The sequence below is a fragment of the Octodon degus genome, unplaced genomic scaffold (genome assembly GCF_000260255.1).
Source record: "Octodon degus isolate 3935 unplaced genomic scaffold, OctDeg1.0 scaffold00035, whole genome shotgun sequence".
Taxonomy (NCBI): Eukaryota; Metazoa; Chordata; class Mammalia; order Rodentia; family Octodontidae; genus Octodon; species Octodon degus.
In genome coordinates, this window is record NW_004524611.1 from 6,708,743 (window position 1) to 6,724,150 (window position 15,408).

General features: G+C 43.2%; 1 protein-coding gene across 7 annotated transcripts in view; it reads left to right on the forward strand.

Annotated features, from left to right (window-relative positions):
- Positions 1-3,006: 3,006 nt before the first annotated feature.
- The window catches only part of Znf713 (zinc finger protein 713), a 17,507-nt gene continuing 5,105 nt past the window's right edge, over positions 3,007-15,408 (forward strand). Inside the window, exons 1-4 of one of the 7 annotated variants that reach the window (XM_023714357.1) lie at positions 3,007-3,059; positions 3,091-3,642; positions 5,061-5,107; positions 8,592-8,677. The gene's annotated coding sequence lies outside the window, so the exon portion shown is untranslated. Of the gene's footprint in view, positions 3,643-5,060; positions 5,108-8,591; positions 8,678-8,851; positions 8,965-15,408 lie in introns of those variants that run through there. The other 6 variants (XR_002820943.1, XM_023714359.1, XM_023714353.1 and 3 more) reach the window with 6 other exon arrangements.

Here is a 15,408-nt window from a genome sequence, read left to right on the forward strand (position 1 = left end):
TCGCTCGGGGGCGGGCGGACGGACGGACGCGGAGGCGGGGAGTGAGCGCGCCCCCGCCGTCCTGGCCCCGCACCTTTCCGGCGCGACCGCCCCTGAGTGCGGGGACCTGGTTTAAGCCTCGAACCGTTCGCTCGTGTTGCCTGCGCCGCGGGGGACGCTGAGTGACGTCACGCGCACGGCGGGAGGGGCGGCACGCTGGGGCTGTTGAAACTTGGTCTTGCTCCAACTCGCGGTACTGTGTGCTCGAAGTCAGTGTCATGCGCGGCATAGGAGGCCCAGGCGCGCCGGGGCCCTCTGTCCCTGGTGACATCCGAGTGGCACAGAAGCATTTTCCAGACAGTGAGGCGCCCGAGTACATTGCCACGCCGCGCCATGACTTGATGACTCGCAAAGGAACCTTGCTTTGTATGCACAAAATGTATTTCACCCGTGGCTAACGCAACGACAGATTTTCATCCTACCCCACTGTCAAGACGGCCCTGGGATGCTGGGCAGGCAGGCTCCGTGGCGTGACCCGTTGCCCATCATTTCCACTCCGTGCTGCATGCATGCTGTGCTATCTGATGCTTTAGGTCTTCTTTTGAAAAGTGTCAACCTCATGATAAACAGGCAACCTGCGGAGGTGACACATTGGGGGGACACCGAGGAGAGCTAGCTTAATGCAGAATGCTGGACTGCAGAAAGGAGGAGAAACGGGTGGAATGTGAATCACTTGAGTTAGTAGCGTTGCACAGATTGATGTTAATTTCCCAGTTTTGATCACTGTACTATGGTTATAAAAATGTTAGCCTTAGCATAAGCAGCATCAACATAGGGTGAATTCTGTGTGTACTGCTTTTGCAAATTTCCAGTCTAAAATTGGTTCCAAACCAAAAAGTTCTTTTAAAGTAGAAAAGCAAGCGCCAGAACACTTTCATTTACTTACTTAGCAGTTATTTATTGAGTACCTACTACCTGACAGGTGTGGGGCCTTAAAAATAGATGTAAAAGAGACAGGCGGGTTCCCACTTTGGTGGATGCTGAGGTGTACGGATGGATGGATGGATTCCCAGACAGATAGTTCAATACTAAAAAGTGCTGTGTGAATAAGAAAAGTGTAAATAAACCAGGGCCCTCACCTGGTCTGTGATGTCAGAATCTCTCCTGATTTAAGCTGAGACCTGAAAAAAGAAAGAAGAGTAGATGCCGTCAAAGTATTTTCAAAGTAAATATATTTGGAAAACAGTGTGCACAGCACACAGTAGGCAGTATCTGCTGTGCTTCCCTAGGCTCTACGGTTTTTCTGGGATTCAGAGATTTTCAGGGAAATCTCTTAGAGGATTCGCAGCAAAGAAACTTAACTTGCTTGTGGCCAGCTTCTTCCTAGAGTGATTCAGTCCCTTCTTGAGCAGACAGTAAGATACTGTATAAGATATTACTATTTGGAAGTATGGAAAGAAGCAGTTAATGCTTACAGTTTTTTACTCTTCTTAATTTTTTATAACTTTTTTCCCCCAAATTTTGCATGTATGTATCTGGTAATCTAAACAAATAATTTGAAGACAACACTATGTAGTACAACAAACTGTCAAATTTGTGTTATTTTTGCTTAGTGACATTCTGTATCATTTCTAATTGTCATTATTTTATTTTCTCTTTAAAAATAAAATAGGGCCGGGGAGATGGCTCATTACAATAAGCGCTTCCCTGGCAAGTGCAAGGGTCTGAGTTCAAACCCCGGTTCTGCAAAAATAATAAAAAATTAAAAAATAAAAATAAATAAAATAAAATAAATTAAAAAGATACTGTTATACTTTTTCGGTTCATATACTTGAAAGAGAGCCCCTGCTTTGCCTGACTTAGTAGGTGTCATTTCTGTTACTCTTGAGACATCTGCTTTGAGGTGTTTGGGTGAAATTTAAGAGAAATTTCATTCACTGGGTCTTTTTCAGAACTGATGCCAGTGCAGTAAGAAACTAGCTCTAAAATGCTTTTTAAAAAATATTATTTATTTATTTTATGTATTTGGTACAGGGTCTCACTGTGCAGCTCAGACTCCTGAGTGGCTCTCCTGTTTTCTCTCCCCAGCACTGGAATTACAGGCAAGCACCACCACACCCAGACTAGGTGGTCGGCTCAGTGCGCCCAGGGGTGGGGCCAGCACCACTTGCAGTTAAAATACTTTTAAATTCCCCCCACAAGCATTCCTGTCAGTGACTTGTTTGCAAACTGTGTGATAAGTGTCATTTCTTGGGAGTAAAGTAAATGGCTTCCTTATCTAACAAGGTCATTATGCTAGAATTGGAAGAGATTCTGCCGCAGTCAGAATCTGTAGCTTCCTCTCTATAAAAATTGCTTGTCAGAAATGGCTTCTTTATTTCCATCACTAATTTTTGTTTTTGTTTTTTTCTGTATTTTAGGGAAGGGTCTACGGGGTGTTCAGGATCTCACTACTAGGTCAGACTCGTAGCGATTCTCTACTTTACAGCCCCCAAGAGCTGGGATTACAGGCGTGCTCCACCACACCCAGCCTCAATTGCCGTCTCAGTGTGCCCTGGGGGCAGGGCTGGCACTGCAGGCCTGGGGACGAACCCCCAGTCGCTACACCTGCTTGCAGGCACTTTAATCCACTGAGCTATTTGGCCGGCCCTCCATCACTAGTTTTTTTAGAGCAATTTTACAGTACAACTTTTGTGGAGAGGAAGGGACCATTTTTCATGGTTCTTAGCTAATCAGATCATTTTACTCTGTTGTGGTTGTTGAAATACCAGTTTTTCCCTCTGTCTGAGGAAGACAAAAGCCACTCATGAAAAACCTTCAAACTCATCAAGAACCACTGTGTCTTCATTCTGGGAAGAGGAAGGGGCAGGACTGCGGCAGAATCTCTTCCAATGATACATCCACCCACACAGCTCTGCTTTATGTAATATGAGAAGCGAACATTCTTAAAGTGCTTTTTTTTTTTTTTTTTTTTTTTTTTTTTCTGTTTTAAAGATTCTCACACCTTTGTGTGCTCCATCTTTTACAGACTCATTAGGTCGCTGAGTGACCAGGACTTGGGAATTTTGTCTGCTGCGCTGGTGAATCTCGTGGCAGGTGCTCAGCCTGAAGGTGCATCTCACGAGATCTCTGACAGAAGACAGATTTGAGCCTCAGAGCAGAGTCTCTGCCTGAATGATTGGTGCCTTCTTGGCAGTGCAGGAGCCACACTGAGAAGCCCTAGAAAATAGCCCTCGAGGATCCGCCGTGCGATACCACCTTCCAGAATTTAGATAGTACCTGGCTCAGCCTCATTGCTGGGGGGGTTTCGGTGACACTGCCACACAGTGACTGCAGTTCTACTAGGGACTGCATGTTGGCACACGAAGGTAAGATGAATATTTTGAGAAACAAGAACACCATCTTCTTTGCGTGCTCATCCAGAGGATCCCTCGGTGGAGAAGAGAAGCGGATCTCTGGGCTCTAAACTTCAGCATGCATTAAGAGATGAAGTGGAGATGAAGTGCAAGGAGAACAGGTTGTCGGCATGTGTGCAGCGTGTAAGCTCATTTTCACATCACTTGGAGACTAGAGGTCACACGCCGTGCCCAGCCCTGCTGTGGACTGGTTCGCGTGAAGCCTTTGCATGTGGCCTGAGCGTTGGCACCATCTCCTATGTCCCAGGTGGGTAGCCAGGGCTGCAAACCACGGGCTTCCCATGTGCCGCAGTGCTGGATTTGTACCACAGAAGCGAAAAAGTCCTGCACTGACTCCCCCAGGGATGAGGCCCGAGGGTGTTGCAGTTGAGTTTTCAGCCTTTCAGTTTATATCTTAGGAACTCTATAAACTGGCTGCCTTCCCCACACAAAGCCAAAGCTCTAAAATATTAACCTAGCCTTGATAGTGTGCATTTTTTCCTCTCTTCACTTGTTCGCTTTAAGTATGTGTAGTAACAAAGCACTGTTAGTTATCTGAAGATATCTCAGGCAAGGTGGCAGATGTAAAATGGCCCCGTGTGCAGTGGGTCCCTTGGTTCACAAGCTTGCTTCTTTTCACTATTTTGGTGGCAAACCAAATCAAATTCAATGGTTAGCTTCAGTGTTGACCTTATGGGGAAGTGTGATTCAGTTCACAACCACTTTGGCTTATGACCAAAATCGTGCAAAGAATTAAGCTCATGCCGGGTGTGGTAGCACACACCTGCAATCCTGGCACTTGGGAAACTGAGGCAGGAGGATCCTTGTGAGTTTGAGATCAAGCTGGGCTACAAAGTGAGTTCAAGGCCAGCGTCAGCTGCAGAGTGAGACCCTGTCTCAAAAAGACCCCCCCCCCAAAAAAAATTAAGTTCATGAACCAAAGTACCACTGTATTATTTCAGCTGTTTGGGCCCCAGGCTTCCCTTCAAGATGAGTTTGAGAGAGTCTCAGGAATCCACTAACCCTGTTCCCCAGGGGATACGCTGATTTTGTTTGTCTTTTCAGTCTTCTCTGGGGCACCTCTAAATGTGCCCACATACGGTGCCTGTATCCCACATAATGAACTGTCATCTGCTGTTACTTGTAATATATGGTAAACCAATCCTCAGCAATTATTCGAAGCTTTCTAATGCCCGCATGGTCTTCTGCTATATGGACAGAGCCTAATTATTGGAAAACTTTCTGTTGGTGACCTTTTAGGTCATTCCAAGTGTTACTAATATGGGACAATATTTTTTGAATTTCGGGATGGTGTGTGCCTTCACATTGCCTTATTTCCATAGGATACATTTAAGATGTGAAATTGTTGAGATTGTGTGGTTAGGCTGTTAAGGTGCATCGACATCCAGAAAAGGTGTGCAGTTTATAATTAAGGTATGAGAATTCCATTTCGTCATACCTCCACCAGCACTTTTAAACTCTGCAGAAAGAAGGAAAAGTGGCACATTGTTGCTTTGTGTGTTACATTCCAGCTAAATTTTTCAACTTAAAAATTTAACATTTTACAAGTTAGCGTCTGACTAGCTAACAAGAAAAATAGGCTTGGTGGAGATTTTTCCAAAATTTACCCATTTCCTTGTTGTTTGGAGCCAATGTTAAACATCTTCCTCTTTTGTGCCTTGTCAGGGACCCTTGGTGTTTGCTGTGTTCTTCCTGCAATGTTGTGACCTGAGGTACTGTTCTTTATTTTTACCTTGATCATGTTTTTTAATTGAGTATAATTGACAAATAAAATCACACATATCTAAATTGCACAGGATTGTGTTTGAGACAGATATACCTTGTGAAATGATTGGTGCAATCCAGCTAGCATACCTAGTGCCTCACATACAGGAATTCTAAGTTTCCCTCACTTAGAGATATTTTACAATCACACAAATAAAAAAAAAAAAAAAAAAAAAAAACTTCTCTTAAATAAAAAGAACTTGCTCAGCATCTCATTCCCAGAGACTGATCAAGTGTTAAGTGAACGCCACCTAGACAATTGCTTGATCTCTTTATCCATTAATGCATCTTTTAAAACAAAAAAATGGCTGTCGATGGGGGCCTCTCAGTGCAGCTCGTCCACCTCCTCGTCCGTGAAGCGGTCGCCCATGGTGGTGAGCAGCTCGTGCAGGTAGTCCTCCTGGAAGCAGGCAAAGGCGTTCCGGATGACATCCTCGGGGTCTGTGCCGTTGAGCTTCTCCCCAGACAAGCTTCCGGGGCTCCCTACAGGTACGGTGGTGCCAGCCTGTAATCTCAGCACTCCAGAGGCCGAGGCAGGAGAATCCCAAGAACTCCAAGCCTGGGCTACATATGGAATTTAAGACGAGCCAGAACTACGCAGTAAGACTCAGTCTCAAAAAAACAGCAGCAGCAAAAAAAGAAGTCCGTGGCATTTGTTTGTCCCTTTCACTGTCTGAGGACACCGCAAGAAGGTGCCATCCATGATTAGCCCTCATGAGATGTGCAATCTGCTGGCACCTTGAGTCTTGGGCCCTTCAGCCTCTAGAAGTATGGGAAATATATTCTGTTGTTTATAAGCAAAAATAAATAAATAAATAAATAAATAAATAAATAAATAAATAAAACAAAAATGGGCACTGCTGTACATACTGTTTTGTAAGCTGCTATTTCATTTACTAGAATGTGGAGGACACCTTTCAGCTCAATAAGTTTATGTCAACATCACAAGCTCTCTGTTGTTTTGTCTTGTGTTTTGAGAAAGGATCTCACTATGAATTTCATGCTGGCCTTAAACTCTTTATATAGCCCAGGCTGGCCTCAGACTCATAGCAGTCCTCCTGCGTCCCCTCCAGAGTGCTGCGATTCCAGGCATACACCACCACGCCAAGCCTCCCATCTCTTAGTAACATAATTGATAACTTTTCCCTGTCACCCTCCATTACACACTCCTCTCTGTATCCCCCTGTCTTTTCTAGTAATTGTCTCTCTTCTACTCTGATTTCTTCTTTTTTAGATTATACTTATTAGTGAAAAGTGGAGGCTGTGAATGCTGATGCGCACCATGCAGTCGGGAGGGGAGGGAGGAGGGTCACCATGAGTTCAAGGCCAGCCTTGACTACATAGGGAGACCTTGTTTCAAAAAAAAAAGTATAACTTGTTTTTCTGAGCCTGCATTATTTTGCTTAACATGATGACCTCCAGTGATATCTATTTTCCTGCAAAAGACATCATTTTATTATTTTTTGCTGAATAATACCCCACTGTGTACATATATCACATTTTCTTTTCCCACTCATCCTTAGCCACTAAGGCTGTTTCCTTCTCTTTGCCATTGTGAGTTGTGTTACAATAAACATGAGTTTTCAGGTCTCCCTGTGGATACTGACTTTAATCCCTTTGTGTATATAATATACCGAGGAATGGTACAACCAGGTTACATGGTGAGTTGATTTTTAGGTTTTCTGGGACCTTCCCTAGTAGTTCCCATGGTGGCTGCACTACACTGGCAAGAGCACCGTAGAAGGGCTGCTCTGCCCCTTCTCCCCAGAAAGCACTTCCTGTCTTCCTATTCTTGGCAGTAGCCTTTTGGACTAGGGTGAGATGGAATCTCAGTGGAGATTTTGTGGTTTGGTTTTGTTTTCAGATTCTTTTTTTTTTTTTTTTTTTTTGGTGGAACCGGGGATTGAACTCAGGCCCTTGCGCTTGCCAGGGAAGTGCTTATTCCACTGAGCCATCTCCTGGCCTTCAGATTCTTTTTTTTTTTTTTTTCCAGAGAGGGGGTGGTTTGGTTTGGTTTTGAGGCCAGGTCTCACCATGTAATTCAGATCAGCCTTAAACTAACTCACTACATAGCCCAAGCAGGCCTCAAACTCAGTGCAATTCTTCTGCCTCAGCCTCCCAATCTCAGTGTAGTTTTGATTCACATTTCCCCAATGTCTAAAGATTATAAACATTATATATATATATACATATATATATAATATAGTCCACTATATATACTTAATATATATAATATAGTCATATATATAATATAGTCCATTTCTGTTTCTGAAAAGTGTTCACATTATTTGCCTGTTCAGAGTTCCAGATCTTATTTTAGATCTCTGATGCATCTTTGAATTGACTTCGTACAGACCAAGAGCTAGGGATCTACTCTGAGTCATCTACATGTGGATGTCCAATTTTCCCAGCATCATTTGTTTAAAAGGCTGTCTTTTCTCCAACATGTGTTTTTGGTTCCACTGCCAAAAATCAAATGGCTGTAGTAGTGTGGGATCATTTCCACATCCTGGATTCTGCTCCATTGGTCTATATGGTATTTTTGTGCTGTTTTTGTCACTATGCTGTTTTTGTTGCTATGACTTTGTAGAATAATTTGTCAGCCCATGCTGTTTTTATTACTATAGCTCTGTAGAATAATTTGAAATCTGGTGTTATGATTCCCAAAGCCTTGCTCTTCTTGCTTAGGATTGCTTTGGCTGCTCTAGGTCTTTTGTGTTTCCCTGTGAATTTTTAAGATGTTCGTCTTATTTGGTTTGGTTTTTTGAGGCAGGATCTTGCTGAACTCTCTCTATAGCCTAGGCTGTTCTCGTATTTATAGTGATCCTCCTGCTTCATCCCCCAACTGAGACCTTTTTTTTTCCTACTGTGAAGAATGTCACTGACATTTTCATGAAGATTCATCGAATTTTCACCACCTCTGCTAAAATCCCGATGGACAGTATGGCTTCTGCCAGTCCTTGCACATAGGTTTTTCCATCTTCCAGTGTCTTAATCAATTTCTTTTACCATATTCTGAAATTCCCATCATACAGGTCTTTCATCTCCTTGGTTAGATTGATCCCTAAGCAGTTCGGTTGTCTGTCTGTCTGTCTGTCTGTCTGTCTGTCTGTCTGTCTATTTGTTTGTTGAGATAAGGTCTTGTTATAAAGTTCAACCTGGCCTTCAGCTCACTGTGGAGCCCATGCTGGCTTCAGACTTGCAGCAGTCCTCCTGCCGCAGGCTCCCTGAGTGCTAGGGTTACAGGGCTATGCCACCATACCCAGCTCTTGGACATTTTTTTGAAGCTATTGGTGGTAGAATTGTTTTTCTGATTTTTTTTCCTCAGCTAGTTCATTATTCATATATATGGAAAATCTATTGGTTGATTTTACTGTGGAGTTTGTGTCCTCAGTGTCATGTGTGAAGAAGATGCCTGTTTCCTTTTCCCAGTTATGCCTTCCCAGAATGCGGTTCTTTCCCAGGAGGGGACATGAAGGAGAGGGCAATGGGTGGTGGACCACAGAGAGTCGGCCCGGGTGAGCTCGGTTCTGCGCTCCTCCGGCACACTCCCGTCCTTCTCAGAACGTCGGCACGTTCACTTTCCCAGTTTTGAGTGCTGAATCGCACCGTCCACCGCCCGGGGAGACCCCTGGGAAGGCGATATGAGCGCTCTGACCTTCCCTGGGCGCTCATTGTTATTCCTCTTTTAGCTCTTCCCTCCAGACCCACATGCTTGGAGTCTCATCTGTTGTTGATGCTGCTGCGGAGCCAGCGAAAGATACAGTAGCCCTTCCGTGGGCATTCGCTTCAGCAGCCCGTCGAAGCTTAGGCCTTGCTGCGCTGTCCACGTGGTGAAGGGACGCGGGGCCCTTGCGCTGCCTCCAAGGGGCTCGGTCCGGAGTGTGCTGGAGCCGGCCGCTGCCGTGGGTTCCTTTATGGAGCTCTGCTGCATCTCTTCCTAACCTCATTAAGCCTGTTGTCCGGATTCCATAATCTAACTAAGGATTGTGTCAGTAAATGAGCTATGTATGAGTTCTGTAAGTAGTTTCTATGAAAATTCTACAAGTTGTTTCTATCAAAACCTTAGGAAAATTTGATACAAACTCTTCACTTTTTAGAATATTCTTACCAAATTAGGTATGAGCAAAATTGTAAAACATGGAAGAAAAACCGTGCAAATCTCAGGGGATTCCACAGATTTATCGTGTCCCAAGCATCATTTGCTGTATCTACTTTAATGAAACTGAAACAAATGCCTTATGAATATGGATACTCAGTCATCAGAATCGCTCTCATGGAAAGGTTTAGCTTCATTTTGAAAGAAAAATTAGTATAGATTTATATTTTAAATTAAAGATTCGTTTATCTTTTATAAATTCTCCAGTTTAACCATTCTTTTTGCTTTATATCCAAAGTCCAGTCTCAACTGCTTCAGAGAGACGACTTGTTATTGTTGCCATTGTAATCATTGTCTTTAGGTAGCAGTAAGCTCTACGGGGATTCTTTAATGCCCACATGACACAAGTAATATATAAGGCATGGAATATTAGATGCTGTTGTGAGTGTGAACGACAGCACATCCCGGCTCCGGAGCAGGGAGAAGTCAGACCGAGCCCGTGGAAATGAGGTGAAGTCTCCTGCAGAAGGTGGAGGCGCTGGGACCAGAGGCAGGGTGCGGAGGGTAGGAAACCAGAACACAAGGAGAGAGGAGAGAAGAGGCAAGCAAGGGCAGGACCAACGTAAGATTCTGGTGAGCTTAGCAGCTAGCTGAGCGTTTACTTAGTATCACAGCACCTGGAGGCCTCTGCATTTCAAGGATAGATTCATCTAGTTCTAAATTAATTTGAAGACCCTTCACAGATAGGGATAGCAAGACAGTTTAGAACTAAGGTGGGGGCTGGTGAGATAGCTCAGTGGTCTAAAGCACCTACTTAGAACAAGCTAAGCTAAGCAAAAGCACAGCGACCACGGTTCAATCCCCCAGCACCACATGCCAGCCAGCCCAGCCCCCTGGTGGGCTGAGCTGGCCACAAACACACACACACACACACACACACACACACACACACACAATAATGTTTTTAAAAAATAATTAAAAAAAAAAAGAATTAAGGTGGCACATCTACTTCTCAGCATTTAAGCCAGATGGGTGTTTTCTTTTTTCTAAAACCATTCATTGTATTAAGAGGGAGGTTGAAAGAAACAGAAAAAGGGAGGTTGATACATCGACTGCATATTTTATTGAGCAACTAATACATGCCAGAAATCATGCTTGATGTCAGGCATACATCAGTGATGAAAGAAACTTGGCCTAGGGCCCAGGACAGATACTGAATAACATGCTAATAACATGCTAATAAATACAAACGAGGTGGTTTTATTCAAATTAAGGATATCATTGTGCTATATTTGAAAAGTTAAAAAAAGAAGATAACGACTTGAGGTGAGCGGTGCACAGGAGTTAGAAGAGCACAGGAGCTAAACCCAAGGCCTGTGGACAGGAGGGGGCGTTTCGGTTTTATTCTAAGTGTCGTGGGGAGTGTTTGAGAGAAGTTGAGCAGGAAAACAGGCAAATACATACTGCAGTTCTAGCTGGAAAACCACCTCAATGGCGTATAACTGAATTTGTGAGAGGCAAGAATTGAAGGGAGAGCTAGTTGGAAAGCCATTGCAGTATTCTAAGTAATAGAGAATAGCCTAAAAACAAGACCGCATTCAGTTGCAGACCCTTCCCCTGCTCTGCTTTTCTCTTCAGCATACTGTAATCTCCGCTGTTCATCACCTACTTGCCCCTATGGGATGGAAGTGTCTCTAATAAAGGAAGGGAGTGTCACCTCCTCTGTCCACTGGTGTATTCTGGGCACCTCTGGGCACCACTGAACAGACAGTTGTTGAACAGATGGTGAATTTTGTATCTGATAAGGTGGCTTTGCGAATTGGTGTTGAAAAGATTGTCTATTCAACATCTGATATTGAGATTTCTGAGGGGTCATCTGGACAGGGGTAAAGTTGGATCTGGAGGGAAGAACTGGTTTTTGGTTTTTGGTACCAGGGATCAGATTCAGGACCTTGCACTTGCCAGGCAGGGGCTTCAGCCACTGAGCTATCTCCCCGGCCCATAAGTTGGATCTATATCATAGTTAATGTCAGAATAGTCTTCAGATGAATCAAGATTTAAATGGGAAAAATGAAACAGTTTTGCAAGAAAAAAATACAGGAGAATTCCTTCATAGTCCTCATGGAGGAAAGGCTTTCTAATTACAACAGAGAATCCAAATACCATATAAAAAAGATTGAAAAGGCTGGGGATATAGTTCAGCAAGTGCAAGGTCCTGAGTTGGATTGTCAGTACAAAAAAGTAAAACATTGATAAACTTTAAAAAAACAAGTATATTCACAACAGAAGAAAATGGTATGCAAAGTAAAAAAAAAAAGTCAAATTGAGAACATTTTGCCACTTCAGTTGCAGAGAATTAGTCTTTCTAATATATAAAATATTCCTCTGAATCAGCAAGAAATTAAGAATCCAATAGAAAAATTGCACAAATAACATAAAAAGAAAATTCACAGAAAAAAACATTTGAATGGATCATAAGCACATACAAAATGTCTATCTGTATTCATAATAAGAGTAAATTTAAACTGGAGCTAGAGAATGCTTGGGATTCTATCCCAGAACTTGCCGTTTGCCAGTGCTATGATGTTGCCCACAGGTGTGACAGCGTAGTGCCATCCTGGCAAAGCTGCGGGCAAACACGCCCTCTGTTACGCTGTGTGAGTTACTACGCAGATCTAAAAGCAAAGGAGAATGGAATCTGTGAAACAGTGTGGGGTGATTTCCAGGGCAAGCAGTTCCATGAAAAAGACAGTGCGAAAGAGTATCTATACTGTACTATTGTTTGTGTAGCACAATGGAGAAATGAAAGCAAACACATACACAAGTTTCCTTGCCTGGGGACAAAGAGACCCAAGAAGGGGAATCAGAGTCCTAGGAGGTCGGATACCCACAGGGCAGTGATGTGGAATAGTATGACTGGGAAGGCGGGCGGGCGAGGGAGCGACTGCTCTGCTGGGACTTGTAGAGCTGACAGCAGGCCCTGGGCCCTGAGTAGCGCGCTCTGCTCCGCAGCTGCAAAGTAATTCCACACTACTGAGCTCTAACCTGCAGGCTTTTGTGTAGAGAGATGCACAAATTACAGTAACCCAGAAACCACTTTCTCTGCATGGATGACTGAGCAAATAAGTAAATATATTCTAAATAATGAGAACTCAGGGGCGGGGGAGATAGCTCAGTAAAATAAGCACTTGCCTGGCATGCACAAAGGCCTGAGTTCAATCCCCAGTTCTGCCAAAAAGAAAAAAGAAATAATGAGAAGTCAGTTTCTTATGCTAAGAGAAAAAAATTACAAGTATGAAAATAAGGGTGCAGCCAGGTGTGGTGGTGCATGCCTGGAATCCCAGCATCCAGGAATCTGAGGCAGGAGGATCATTGCAAGTTCGAGAACAGCCTGGGCTACAAAGTGAGCTCATGGCCAGCCTTAACTGCATAGTGAGACCCTGTCTCAAAAAGACCAAAAAAAAAAAAAAGTGAATGAACACTACCATGTTGGACTAGAGCTAGAGGTACTAGTGGGAGCTTGCAGGTTTTAATACAAAAAGCTACAAATTGAAACAAAAATAGAGCTGTAGATGTGTAGATGTGCATGTGTGTGCAATCATGTGCACATATGAGATCCAGTGTGCGTGTGTCTGCACACACAAGTGATTTCTCAGGCACAACAGCCGAGAGCACCCAGGAATAAAGGCTCCAGGAGGGCTGAGCAAAATGTTTATGTTAGGAAAAATAAAGGTTCAGGAGCCATTGGGGATTAAAGGAGATGAAAGTTACGGAACAGCCAAATGCATGTGAGCTCAAAATTTCTTTTGTTACACAGTACATTTTCAGGACAGTGTGTGAAATCTTACTAATACACTTTATTTTTTTTTAATTATTATTTTTATTTATTACATTTTTATTTAGTGTGTGTGTGTGTGTGTGTGTGTGTGTGGCCAGCTCAGCCCACCAGGGGGCGGGGCTGGCTGGCATGTGGTGCTGGGGGATCGAACCGCCGTCCCTGTGCTTTGCCAAACTTGTTTCAAGTAGGTGCTTTAGACCACTGAGCCATCTCTCCAGCCCCACTAATACACTTTAGACAACAGTTTCATATCAATTTTAATTTTCTAATCTGCTCACTGTACTGACATAAAAATGAAAATGGAGTTGTGAATGTGCACCTGTTGTGTATAATCTGACATAAAGAAGTATTTTTTAGGGAAATAAAGCCAAATTATTTAGGGGTAGAGGGCCATCATGTCTACAACTTACTCATAAACAGTATAAGAAAAAAACCCAGAAAAAGGGAGTAAGGAGAGATTTATTAAATTTTTCTTTAAGTCTTAAATTATATCCGAGTGTTTGAAGTTTTTAAAAATGTAGGAATATTCAGACTCCTTTATTCTAGCTTTTGGAAGCTATGTTATTGTTAACTCTAGTCACCGTACTCTGGAATAGCACTCCAGATTTGACCCCTCCCCTCACCTGGAAGGCTGCGTCTCCTGGCCAGCCCCAGCCCCATCTTCGAGCCCCTGGTAGCCACCATTCCTGTCTCAACTTCTGTGTGATCACCTGTTGTTTTAATCGACACAGGCCAGGCAAGGTGGCACACGCCCGTATTTGCAGCATTCTGGAGGCTGGGGTAAGGATCACTGTGAGTTTGAGGCCATCCTGAACTGTATAGTGAAGCCTTGTCTCAAAAAAAAGGTTTTAATTGACACGTTCTTTTGCGTATTTATGGAGTATGTGTGTTGTGAAGTTTTGATACGTGTAGATATTGTGTAATGATCAAATGAAAGCAATTAGCGTACCCACCACACAAACGTGTCATTTCTTTAGCGGTGGGCTGCAGGCACAGCTCAGGGGTAGATCACTTGCATATCACGCACAAGGTCCTAAGTTCAGTCCTCTGCACTGTAAAATTCTCTCTCATGCTTTAAAATATACAATAGTTTAAACTATAGAAGATAGTGAACCTCTCTGTGTCTTTAAGGTTTGAGATGGAAAATTTTCCAGAATTCATTTTAAGTTGAAAAAATTGTGTAGAATACATTGCCTTCGTGGACAAAAATCAAAATATTTTCAAAATTACATAAAGCAAAATTGTAAGAAAATACACTAGAAACTAAGTGCAGTGATTGTCTGTTGAGGAGGAGAAGCTGGACAGAAAGGAAGGGTCCTGCCGAGGGGACTCCAGTCCTCACATACGTTGAATATGCTTTTGCTACAGTGTCATACCCGTACAACCTACGCAGAGATAGAACTTGTAGGATTTGAAAGAAGAAAAAAGGAACAGGTAGCATGGATAAGGTCATCATTAGTTTTAAGAGGAAGGAGAAACTCTTCCTCTTAATAGTAAGGAAACCCTTCCTCTTAGTGGTAGGGAAAATTCTGATCAGTACAGTGGAGAGAAAATTATGAGATGAATATTAAAGAATATTGGCTATAGTGAAGCTTGGTGCTAGAGCACATGCTTACTGTGTGAGAGGCCCTGGATTCACACACAAAACCATACACACACACACACACACACACACACACACAATCAAACAGATGAATAGATTGAATAAAGAATGCAGGCAATGACTCATGTTTTTTCTCCTACTGCCTAACATAACAGCCGTGGTGCTACAGTCAGAAATCCTGAGGGGAGTCAGGGTGGAGCTCAGTGGAAGAATGCAAGCCTACATGTGGGGGCCCTGGTTCTATCCCCAGTACTACAGAGAGGGGAAGGGAAGAGCAGGAGGAGGAAGTGGGGAGGGAGAGAGGGGAGAGAGCGAGATGAGACAGCAATGCAGCAGCATAGGGAAAATGGAGCTGGGAAAATTCACAGAAGGGAAGGTACTGAGAAGCAGGAAAGACGTGGTGTGGTGCAAAGAGCACAGATGTTAGATGACGTAAGATGAAAAGTTATTACAGTTTCCCAATTTTATTTTACTTTAATTTTACTAAATTTTTATTAATTTCACTTTATGTTCTTGGATAAGTTAATTTCTTCTAGACTCAGTGACTTAAGTTGAATTGACATACTTTTTTTTAAATAATTTCCATCAGTTTTTTTTAATTTATGTTTTTTTTTTACATTTATTTATTTATAGTGTGTGTGTGTGTGTGTGTGTGTGTGTGGCCAGCTCAGCCCACCAGGGGGCGGGGCTGGCTGGCATGTGGTGCTGG